Genomic DNA, 12,645 nt, shown 5'->3' with positions numbered 1-12,645 from the left:
TTGATAATTTGGGTATTGTCTTGAAGAAACGTATTGCTAAGTGCAGCTGATGTTGATTTATTTTACTCTTCAAATAAAAACCAGAAGCATCGATACTTATAGCAGCTATAGAGATATGATACGCTCTACTAAAACGGCAAGTTTCAATGCATACATCATTCTGAATTAAGCTGACTACAAACAATTGATCGTGTCTGTAGTACCTGAAATTGTCGACAATTACCCACTGTTCATATTGTCTAACGAAGTTAAATGACGATTTTGACCCAATTTGAGTTGCTGTCAACTGTAAAATAAATCTAAGATTATACGGCTCACCAAAGGCATAGAGGGCACTTGCATTCCCTAAATACGCGCGTTGATATCTAAATGTACGAGTGGCCTTTGTGTGTACTACATACATCATGTATATGTAATAATAATAATACACTGGCACTCTGACATATGTATATATATATAGGATTTTGCTGTTATTATCGTCACCTTCGTAGAGTAATGAGGTTAGTCTTGGGATTTTAGAAAAAAGTCGAGGAATTGGAAAGTGCCCAAGAGGCTTTTGGGAACTGGGTGTAAATGCAGGCGCGACTAATCCTGAAAACATGCCAGTTTGAAGAATATGCACGAAACCACGATGTAAACGTCGAATGGACCCTCAGGAAGGAACTTCATCTACCAGAGTATATTATGCATGTTTCTAATTGAATGTTTATTAATACAACTTTAGTTATTAAGTACTATTTAGAACAGTTAGAGTATTCAACGGCTAACGACCATATATAGTTGGACTCATATTGGGTTATCACAAGACACTATTAGCAGCTCTTAACATCCACATTAAGACTTTTCTGCATCATACGTAATTATGGCAACGGCATACTAGGTTAGGTTATCTACATTTTGATTCTCCGAAATTTGATTTTCAGCCATAGATCAAATTATTTCAATTCTTAATAATACCAAACCATGAAATGGGTTTTGGCTAGTGTTATTGATACGCTATCTATCCGTATTCGAAATGGCCTCACCGTAATCCGGGTTGAGAGCATGCGAAAGAGTGATGGCTTGTTGTTTCATATTTATAAGATGTAGTGAAAAATCTTGAAATTGGCAAATACGTCCATATATAGAGAAAAGTGGTGTATGTCTGTTAGCCATATATATATATATATATATATATACCTATGGCTAAGGTTTTGGCGAATGAAGATGTTATCTTTATTTCACTTGACTTGATACACAGCCCTATGTTTTTTTGCCGCTGTGCATAAAGAAGTCCCTACTGCGTTCTCGACGAATTTCTTACTACGAGTGCTATCATTATAACGCGTGCAGATGGCCATAAGATTTCGACGTTAGCGCACACAGGCACATCTGTGTCCATATGCTTTTACCAATAGAGGCTAACTTTCAGTTCTCGACCCTTCATGAAGTGATAGGCCCACTGGGCAATTGCTGCAATCTGATCGAACACCGCCATGTGTAATTTACAGCGGATATTCACGATAGAAGGTGGTCCTACAGTTAATAAAAAGAAGTAGATTTCTAGTGGAAAGAAAGGTAAGTTTGTTTTCAATCGAATCTCAAGACGAATATCAGGACATGTTCATAACTCTACAGTGAAGTTATCCCTAATTATGTGAACAGCACAGGCTTCTCAAAAATCAGGTGTAGACAAGTTATTGAAACTATTCAGCTACACTGAAAACAAAAGAAATTTGAAAAACCTTAGTAGTAAGAGCGTCAACATTTAAAAGAGTAACATAGGGTGAAATGGATAACCGAAAGAAGATAATGAACAATCGAGCTCATAACGTGACACATATGCCACAATGTGTAGCACATGTAGCGAAGTTCTCCCATGCATCCATTTCATCCGATTAATACGTTGCATGCTTTGAGATATTTTTTGATGTCTTATAATGATGCTTCATTTAAGTGCAATTATATTCAGCGGCCTGCAAGCATGCATAGGACAACGATGTCAACAAGAACAGGATGCAATCCTGGAGAACTTAGTAACCGTTGACGATCGTCTTAAGGACGATTAATGAATCATCATTTTTGGGAGGCAGAACGATGCAAGCATGCTAGTAACCGTTAAAAGCGTTAGCTCAATATGTTTTACGTATGCACAATTGTCATTTTACTTGTTTCGGAGTTGTACTTTACTTTTAAGTCTACTTTTGCTTTTTCCCTGTATTCTGTCTGCATCCTTTTTCCACCTGAAAGGTTGTGCAGGAGACGCCGGCAGGCTGTTTCTCCGAGTAGGACGTGTGTGACGAGGCCAGCGTAACGCTGTTTCATTTAAACATCGCTAGCGAAGAAACGAGCAGCGAACGGGCCATCTTTCGCTGACAACCCGCCAGCGAAATCGTACATGTACGATTCTTCATTTCCCCCGCTTACTTTCGGCTTTCGTCCTTTACCTTGGATACCTCCCACGGCCTGTTGCCTGGAGCCATATCCGTTGCGCGGAAATGCCGCTAAAAGAGAACGGCCAGCTACAGAAGCCGAAGCACGAAGCAGAAGTGGAAGAAAGGAGAAGAGCAAACCTTCGTTGCCGCCTCTACACAGCCCCCCACACTTCTTGGTACACTCGTTTTAACATCTTTGCTGCTGTACCCCTCTTACGCGTACCCAACGTTTCTAGGACTCTCGTCTCGTCGTCTTTGCTCGCTCGCCTCTCTTTCACTCACTTTCTCCGTCTCTCTCCTCGAAGCAAACAGATCGCTACAGGGGGAGGCCTGCGCCATCGTTGTCCCCACGGCCACCGCGAGCAGCAGCAGCTGTAGCCTCACCAGTGCCACGAGCTGCCAGCAAGGAGCGATGGATAGAAACCAACGAGGTGGAACAAAAACACAAACCAGCAGCCGCAGTACAAGGCCGAGCGGAAGGCGGAGCGTTCGATAGCGGTAGCGGTCAGGAAAGCAACCAGCCGCCATGCAGTTTGTCGGTTGCTTTTCGTCTCCACCTCCACCAGCTTCGAGCTTTATATCGAAGTACACAGGCAGGCGAAGCAGGCACCCAGCGACACAGGCAACGCCATCGGAAAAAACGAGAGAGCGGGAAAACAGAGAAGAGAGGAACCAGAAGCGAATGCAACGAACGGATGGGAATGGACTCGAACGAACGAAAACGAAGAAGCAGCGAAGAGACGAGGAAAGAAAGCGGGTGGAGGAGATGGAGACGACAACGTTGTATGTACAGGTTGGCAGCTGCTACTTCAGCCTCACATAATGCTAGAACTAGTGGTCTAGGTAACAGCTCACTAGCGATTGAACCAAGAGAGCTATGTGGGAATCTGGGTAAACGAAGCGCAGACTTCTTGACGGCCTGGCTCTATGCCGGCAACTGCTATTTCAAGGTTCCATACCGCAGCGATGGCATTGCATGTACGTCGCTGGAAACAGATGCTCACATCGTTTACCGACCACTAGCGGCGGTAATGGCCACCGTCCTAGTGGTCTATAGGCCTGAGTTAGCTGATGTGCCTGCTGTAACCCCGCCGACTGTCTACCTCCATGTGTTTCTTGATTTAGCAATAACAGTAGCAGTGGTCGCAGCGCAGTAACGGCCGCCTGCTAGTACACAGACAGCTTCGTCCTGAGTCAAGGACCAATGATCTCTGTTGCGAAAACATCTTTAGGTAGAAGGAGACAGGAAATTAGGAATCTCATTTTGACTATTGCCTGCTTTATGTGGCTAATACATTTTGGAATACTGAATTTCCGTGAACAGAGTCATACGTTGCGTGCAAATTTGGTGACGAAGCATGCAAGAATGGAACGAATTGCAAATGAAAGCGTTTGAACGTCGAAAAGTAAAAATATAGGTCATTGTAGAGCAAGCCAGTTGGGCACAAATGTTTTGTCTAATTGGCCAGCTTTACGAGAAATTAAATTTACAGGGTAATCCATTCAGATTTAAAATTTTGCTTATAACTTGTTGTTAAAAATGTACATAAACAAGAACAAGAGTTTAAACAATTTTCTGTTAAAAATTTTGATAATTCTAACGAACATTTATCTAATGTTCGTTAGAATTTTCCAAATAAGGTATATCTATACTTTCAGGTTTATCATGAAGCGACATTTCCAATCTTATCTAGAAAACTAACTGAATGTGTGTAAAGAGACCTCCTATGTTGCCGTCTGACCCGACATGAATTCATAGTACATAGCTTACACGCAAATTTCCGTCCGTATTCCATTCCTACTGGTAACTTAATGTTAGTTAAATATAATTTTCTTTTTTATTTGAGAGCTCTAACTAGCTTCGACAATCTGCCTGTTCAATGTCTCATCTTAATCCCGGGGTATGTACCTATACCGAAATTGATATTAGGTTCTTCTTTAAGTCGATTTCTCACGAGCAATATGCTTTGCCTGTCGGCCGTATGTTGCAGCGGTAAAGTAGTCTTACTACTCTGTTGTAAGTTGTCCTACAACTCCCGTAATAGTCGCCTTTAACACGAAGCAACTTCCGACAGATCATTCAACTAGCAGCTAATTTATATAAATAGTAAGCACTTTTTCAAAAAATCCAAGCGATGGTAGGTGTAAACGTATTGTGATTTCTATAAAACACAGCATAGACCGCATATTATACGACGCAAACTCAATGCACTAGTACAGATTCAACACCCCAGAGAAAGACGGCGCAGTAGATAGTTTCTTCTTATTTCTTGGTTTTGCCTGTTTTTAGTTTTGATATCGATACCCGCGCGTTGACGTTCTCTTCCTTTTATCGCATGCAATTGTATGCAATAGTAATTATCCAAACAGATACATTACTAAAAACTAAACATCCCTGCCACCTTTAATGATGAAGGTGATCCAGGCACTGATCGTACCTCAAAACAACGACATATGACAGTTTTGAATGTGACAAAACAGACGTCTATGCCTTTTATAAGTCGTAGTCGCTAAACAAATTCTAACGAGCCCCATTTTCCAATCGTATTTCAATTTCAATAGGAGATATAACCTTGGGAGCCTGTTTAAAAGGTTTATCTAGCTACGTTTATACCGATTATCTAGCTGAGAACAAATGATCTATTTTAAAATTGTCTGGCAGTCTTGCAGCTATAATTAGCCGTAGGCCATTTTTTGTCACAATAGGCGGTAAACAGATTGGTTTTGTTATTTGATCTATACGTAGGGCTGAAGGGCTAGAAAGCTTATATGGTACCGTGTTGATTTCATTTGAACTATATAGGGATGTCTAGCGTGCGTTGCTGTGCATATGCAACCTTACTACATATGATGCCTTACATACAAGTATATCTTTCGTGGTCGAATCATGCGCTTTTGATATGAAACAGCGTAGAGAGCTGTGTAATTGTCCCGTTCGTGCTTACTTCGTTGCAACTGAAAAGCAGAACTGGCAAACGAGGCCACTCCTATTCTTCCTGATCGGGGCGCTCAAAGCCGCCCACGCCTACCTCGTCCTTTTTTCCTCCTGCCAAACCGATTTTGCGTCACAGCAGACGTGCTCGTAGTTTAAATTGTGTCAAGTACTTGTTGTCGCTGTCACCCGCCGTGAACAAACAGGTTACCTGCTTCTTCTCCCTACCCGTTCGCAGAATCAACCAGCCAATCCCCGGGCGGCCGATGTAGGTGGCGTGCACGCCTCTTGTCTGCTTGTGCTACGTCAGGTAACAATTGGTTCGTATAAGCAAGATCCTATCCGGTATCTTAGTTAAAACTGACCTATATGTTATGTTAGGTCAAAAGAACCCATACACAGATTTCATGTCAGATAGAGATAGGAAGGTTTTTCTCTGAAGAACCAGCTAACTCCCTGCTCGGTGCTAGTGGAGGTCTTGGTTTCTCCTAGCACCTTTCAGGAGAGGGTTTATCAGGGTTGGCCGCTAGTCGCTGCTTATTTTTGCCAAAGACGTCTGAGTCGTTACGTGATGATCGAGTCACGTTCACTATGCGGACAAGTCGACGAATGGCACAGACGCGTTAACGAACTTTCTCGTTGTCCGTTTACTCTTTCATTTTCCGACTCCCTTCATGTACCCAGCTTCTACTCTCTGCATTGCTCTGTGTTGCTCGCAAGCCAGCCTAATAACGCTTTCCCGTCAGTCGTTCAGGTGTAACACAGACAAGCACAGAAATTGTCGAAACGGCACCGGACTTTTCGCCGGATTTTTTGCGAGGGCTGGATCTTCTGTAGCAGGCGACATCAAGGTGAAGCTAGTTCTAGCAAGAAGGTAGACCGTTAAAGTAAAGCAACGTTAACCGCGATATTTCATTGCTGCTGTCGCTGTTGTGGGGAAAGCCATCGACGGCCAACGTCGCTGACCCTTTCTAAAAAGTTATGATTTTATGCAGATGAGATGGGTTCCACTCCTGTCACCCAAAAATAACGCATAGGCAAAACGAATGGGAAGCCCTGTGTGCACCTGATGATGATGATGCTGCCGCCGCCGCCGCCGCCAAGGATTCGGCCGTCCGTTGCGCTGATATTGCAATACGTACTATGCAGTACAGCGACGGATTTATTTGCATATTTCCATAGTGACTTGACGCTCATTGGCTAGATATGGCACAGTATCGTGCTACGGCAATCTGATTGAGCCGCAACTCAATACATGGGATGAGTCTCAGAAAGGACCATTTAAAGTTATAGACCTTGAATAGTACAGTTGGACACGCCACTATCTCTAGCCGGGTCCGTTTAAAAATGCACTTTGCTATATGAAGCTGTATCATATCACGAGGACGCGTTTCGCGAGATATGCCGCTCGAGTGACTTCAAAATTATGGGGTTAATGATTACCCATTTCTTGTTATCAAGGACAAACGTAGATTTTGGTTTTTTGGTCAGTTGGTGTTTCTAACTCGATAAAAAACAAACACAAGTTCGGCATAGTTCCTAATGCATTTATAAATTTATTTTGATTGTGGCTACCAAAAAGGGTAGTTCGTGAACTTTTGGTTTTACGCTTGTTCGCCGGTGAAGGTTGATAAATTACTTCTGTTGATAATTATTTTCATGTACATGCAGAACTAAATATGCTAAAGTACAGCTTTAAAAATGTAAGTCCCATACGAAAAAAAAAATTAAAGATGACAATGAAACTTTTTCGACAGAACAAAAAGTTCTAGTATACCCTATGCAGACATCCATACTACTACCTAAGATAAACTGAAGCACTGTAGTTTGTTTTTGCCTAGGACATTTTCTGTGTATCAATCATCAAAAAAAAAAAAATGTTCTGAATCACATGAGGCAGGAACAAATTTGTAGGTTTCCTAATTTCCTATCGGTGAAACATGTTACGAAGAAATCTGCTATAAACTTCACTAGTGATTAATTACTGAAATAATACAATGTCAGGCCCTTGTAGATTTCTGCTAAAGAATGATATTGCAGAAATCGCCTCAAGGCTAACCCGTTTCAACGTGTGTTTAGAGATTGCCTGTTCGCCCTTTCTGGGTGTCAGTGGTTGCGCGTTTGCAGGCGATAGCTATTAAGAGTATAGGCTTCTTCCTTCAACTCTCCGTTGTCTCTCTTCCGCAACAAGGCACAGTGTAGCCGGACGGATAGCCATTGGCTCGCAACGAATAGGTGTATTTCTCTTGTCGCCATGTGCTCAGGTAGAACCAACCGTATCGCTACCCCGCCGTTTCGAACGTTTACTCAGCTGTTTTTGAAGGTTGAGGACTCACCGTGTGAGAACGGGATGAAGACTTGTGGACCACTCACGATACGTTTTAGATACTTAAAGGAAAGAAACGTAGCAGGAATGGGGCTAGGCAAGAAGGGAGAAATTCCCCTACGGAATCGATGTTTTACAGGAAAACCAGAAGGTAACGAAAATTACGTCCTTTTTAGAGGGCACACGCAAAATAACCTCGAACAATAGCGCCAGCAGCAATAAGAATTGATCGTCAAAGCCCACAGCGCCATCCACAAACCACACCGAAAACAGAAAAACGTAGAACGGTTTCAAACTGAAACAGAGATCGGAGAACGTGGACAAAGCCCAAAGCGGAAATCTCAATAAAATTGATAGAACGTTGTTTTATGCCGTTCCTGGTAATATTCTAGCTGGCTTCTCATTTAGCCTCCTACCAGTTGGAAAGCTTCCAAAGAAGGTAATGAAAACAATTTGCTTTTTGGCACTAATCTTTCTGCGGAACGCCACTGTATTAATTTCAATACTTCTTTAACATTGAAGCGACATAAAGAACCCATTTGCTGCTTCTTTTCGCATTGAAGAAAACCTGAATAAATCAGCAGAGACGAAACTTTTCGTAGATGGGTCGCATTTACCAGCCGAAATTGCAAGATAAAATTGCCGTTGCTAGTAAACATTATCGCGACTCTTTGAAAACAATTTTCACTACACTAAATCCAATAGGTGTTATTCAATTCCTGTTAAAATTTCAGCTCAGTCTATTGAGTGCAATGTTTTGTGCAGAAAGATTCGTTACCTGCGAAGTAGTAAATCAGTTTGCTTCGTAAAACATCAAAGTAGGTTTTTCTAAATATGTTTGCAATACAGCACAAACTACGCAAACTACGCAAAAAAAAATATAAACGTTTTATATATATATATCACATCTGTACGCCTGATCCATTAATAGTCAGACGGAGTTGTTGTAGCTAAGTGATTAATGATGCGCTAGTGAAATTTCCAAATTCGGCAAATTGTTCTTCCCATTGGGGAATGGTGTGGGAAATATATGGGAAAATTCGTCACCTTTACCAGCCAACAAATTCCAGTTCAATTCGAAATGGTAGAAAAACGTTCTATCGCCGTTCGTAATGATGCCGTAACATCACAGAAGTCGAGTCCGGAGCCATCGAAGTAAATCGTATACTACACTGATATCGAAATTTCAAATAATTTTATATACAATCTGGCATATCCATGTAGTATCCCTGGAAGTACGATGAGAAGTCCAAACAAATGCCAGTCAAGGACCATATTTCATTAATAATTCCTTACGTCTCAAATGTACACGTAGGGGAAATATATACATCAGTACGAAAAGTTAACGTTTTCAGCTGTGCAGAAACGTTCATGCTGCGTACATATCGTGGCCGCTGAGTAACTTATATAAATATTCACTTATTCGTTGTGCCATCTTCGCAACTTCCATCTACTTAGGGGCATTGCTTGAAACGCTTTTCATACATCTCATTGACCGTTAAAGTAGTTCAATCATTTCTACTATGATCCTGCGGGATCTAGCTAGTTGGCCCTACATACCCATGGATAACAGTGATTCCTTGCGTGCATTGCGTTGTAGATTTTGCCCGGGTTCACTTAGTTAGTTATGTCTTTATTAGAAATTGTATAACTCGTTCGTTGAATTGTAATGGCTAGAGATGAGCGACCATTTGCATCCGAACAACTTTTCCCACACAATGGCGTCAGGGGATACCTTACTTTACAATATATGCTATTCTGATTTGTTTTCTTGCTAAAACCATACCCTCTACCCTTATTTACACTTGGGAAAAGTTCTTAGCACCTCTGCGCAGTATCAACAGTAGTATCTGCGATATACGTAATTCGTATGCTTATATATTATATTTTACGCTTCTTAAACTTAATAACTTTTGAAATTGAACTGCCACTTAAGAGTTGTTTGCGGGCAAATCTACAACAGAACAGTGCGACGGAGACAAAACCTAATGCAACCACCCCGTTGTAAAAAAATAGCGGTTCAACTGCTAATAACACGATTTTGTATTTGTACATTTTTCCAAATTTTATCAAATTGATATGATCGATACATTTTTTGGATATGCAAAAATACGTGTGCCACTGCGTCTTATAGAGAGCTATCCATTCTAATCTCATTATTGGATCATTATGTTATTCTTATTTTAGGGGAAAGCTTGCTACTTAGCTACTGCTTTGCTTGATTTTTTTTGTTGTCACCTTGCCATTTGTGGGGTTTACACCCAGCCAATGAATCGGCGGCGACCAGTCACTACGCGATCTTCGCTATCCTTTAGCATATTCAATGATGCCATTCATTTATCACCCATAGGCTCTCGCAGATCCTCTGTGTAGAGTGCGGTTACTTTGCCTAGTCTAGGCAACAAACTTCGCAAAAAAAACCCCCGTATTCGCTCGGAAAGGCCGCGTTTGATAATCGTTCAAAGCGCTGCAAACTGGAAGACAAGGATCGGATTCCCTTTGGAATGCCTCTTTCCAGTTAATTATTTAGGTAGCAGTGTTACGTACGAGTTGAGTACGGCCTTTTTGGTTTAAGATGAAGCTCTAGGCTAACTACGGCCTTTTTGGTTTAAGATGAAGCTCTAGGCTAACTGCTCGAGTACTCACCGCGTCTAATAATACTCCTTCAGCATACGCTTGAATGATGAAACTACCCACTTACTGACTATGAGCAGAGCTCAGTTTTGAGCAACACGCAGTAATGTTTGTTTACAGCACTACAGTCTTACATATTCGACACCAGATGGTCGGATACGTTAGTATTTGCTTCAGGAATACATAAAGAAGATTAGAATATCCACCCTTGTTCTCATATTTACTTTAAATTATTAGTATCATATACGAATGTAGTCAAATTGCACAGCCAATTTCAAACTTGCACAGCATACATCTGCTCACCCAGTTTCCGACATCAGACCAGGTTTCATTTGCATGCACACACTCAATCATCTTCCATTACCCAGGGGGGAAAACCTTCGAGAATTGTCAGAGTAAAGTCATGGACCTTCACTTCATTTTTAGCTGTGAATTAACACCTACATTTGCAGATTGTGATAATTCACTTACACTAGACCCAGGCCGAGAGGAGCAGGCAATATGTAAACGTCGTACTTTTTTTATTACTCTTTTGCGAATGATGCTAGTCGAGTATCGTACTGGTTCAGGAAACGGGGCTTACCTGCTTGGTACAGCTTACAAGATTCTGTCTTTGAAAGTTATAGATATTTAATAGAGAATTTCGTTTATCTATTATTGTTAGTCGTGCTTTGACCAGGCAGGCGTAGATTTTTACGTTCACCATGTTGCTTACGGGTCAAAGCGAAAGCTACGAGATAAGAATAAACCAATTGCAGCTGGAAAACTTTTTTTGATGTCGCTGCGGTAGTTTGGTCTTGCTCGAATCGGTTAGTCGAACTCATTATTAGGTGATAGCTAAAAACAGAATTAGGGAAGACAACTCATTGAGCTTCGGTTTTTAAATCTCGCGCCTGAACAGAAACCCAAAAATCTCGAGGTGTGAAACCATATCTACTTTGGAGTGTAACAAAGTAGAGTTGGTATTACCTAAGTGCAAAGGTGAGGATTTCAGAAAGCTTTTTTTGACGTTCAAGATCGTTTTGTTCTTTACAAAGCAAATATTCGTCACCTTACTCCACGTTATTGATGCCGCTGCCCGTGCATGTTACGGTGGCTTAGCATCGCTCGCCGAAGGTTGCAAGTAGCATTCTTAATGAAGGCCAAAACGAGCTTTGAAAAATGTAACCTTCAGTGCTGAACGAACTGTGACTGCTTTTCTGGATTTTGATATGTCGCTGACGACCTCAAACTTCGAATAGAACGATTTGCGTGTACCTTGTCAAAGCAGGTACGTCAACTGCAGTACGTAACTTTATCACCCTGCACCATTCAGGAATACATTACCTCTGAAAATTCACACAACAGCAAGATGGAGAATAAAACTTAGGACCCATTCAGGAGTGAAGTGTACATATTTACAAAAGCGTACATATTTACGCTGCTTAAAAAAAAACGATAATAATTAGGTATTGACCCTTTTCTATAACGCATCGATATGATGAAGAGGTTACAGTAGTACGTGAGTTGACAACAGATCAATTGCGCATCATTTTTTATTCATATATAATAGTATAGATAAGATCCATTGCATTAAAAAACTTACAAACCAATACATGACTTCTTATCTCCATGATATCTGTACGTGGCTATTTTTCTGCAGTTAATTCAATTGGGCCTGAAATTATTCTAATTTTTATCAAAAACTTGTTGAATATTCACTAGCATAGCGTATCGACATGTCTTGATATTGTGTGACACATTATGGCCGAGTATAAAGCAAGAATACGGTGCCTATTGCTATTGTTATGGCATACGTACACAGATCCACACAGACGGTCATAACGAACCAGTACTATGTAATGTCTTGTTCCCCGCTCAACTTCGAAGAGGCTAGGTGCAAAAAAAAGACGCGCAACGCACTTCATTGCCGACATGTTTTGAGCCAACTGTTAAACATGGGCCATGCCTCGCTGTCTTCAGGCGGCTTCTAGACAAACGATGTCATGCAAAAGTACAATTCAAGCGCCTCAATTAAGTTCCATAGATGCAAGAGGGATCTTTCCGATAATTCAGATACGTGCCAGCGCCTACCGGTTCATACACGAATTAATAACGGCTGGAGAACTTGATAGGCTTCCGCTGGAAATTACTAGCAACGCCACTACATGACTAAAATCAAGTGTCCGCTGGTAATGGCATTTCTTCGAATTTAAAACATCTCTGTCTTTAAGGGATTATATTTGTCTTACCATCGAAACTGTGAAGGAACCTTCTGAGTGCTATAAATATGATAAACGCATGTACCAGTTTATCGACCTCATGTGTTTTCGTTAATGTTCTTAGATACTGTGACGTCA

General features: G+C 41.2%; 1 protein-coding gene across 6 annotated transcripts in view; it reads right to left on the bottom strand.

Annotated features, from left to right (window-relative positions):
• Nucleotides 1-12,645, bottom strand: part of LOC111263279 (uncharacterized) — a 60,623-nt gene that overhangs the window by 24,939 nt on the left and 23,039 nt on the right. The window contains exon 1 of one of the 6 annotated variants that reach the window (XR_015312232.1): nucleotides 10,319-10,383. The exons of the other annotated variants lie outside the window; for them this stretch is intronic. The gene's annotated coding sequence lies outside the window, so the exon portion shown is untranslated. Of the gene's footprint in view, nucleotides 1-10,318; nucleotides 10,384-12,645 lie in introns of those variants that run through there. 6 annotated transcript variants of the gene reach the window in all.

This window comes from Varroa jacobsoni, unplaced genomic scaffold, assembly GCF_002532875.2.
Source record: "Varroa jacobsoni isolate VJ856 unplaced genomic scaffold, vjacob_1.0 scaffold_752, whole genome shotgun sequence".
Taxonomy (NCBI): Eukaryota; Metazoa; Arthropoda; class Arachnida; order Mesostigmata; family Varroidae; genus Varroa; species Varroa jacobsoni.
This window is presented reverse-complemented; position numbering and strand designations above follow the sequence as displayed.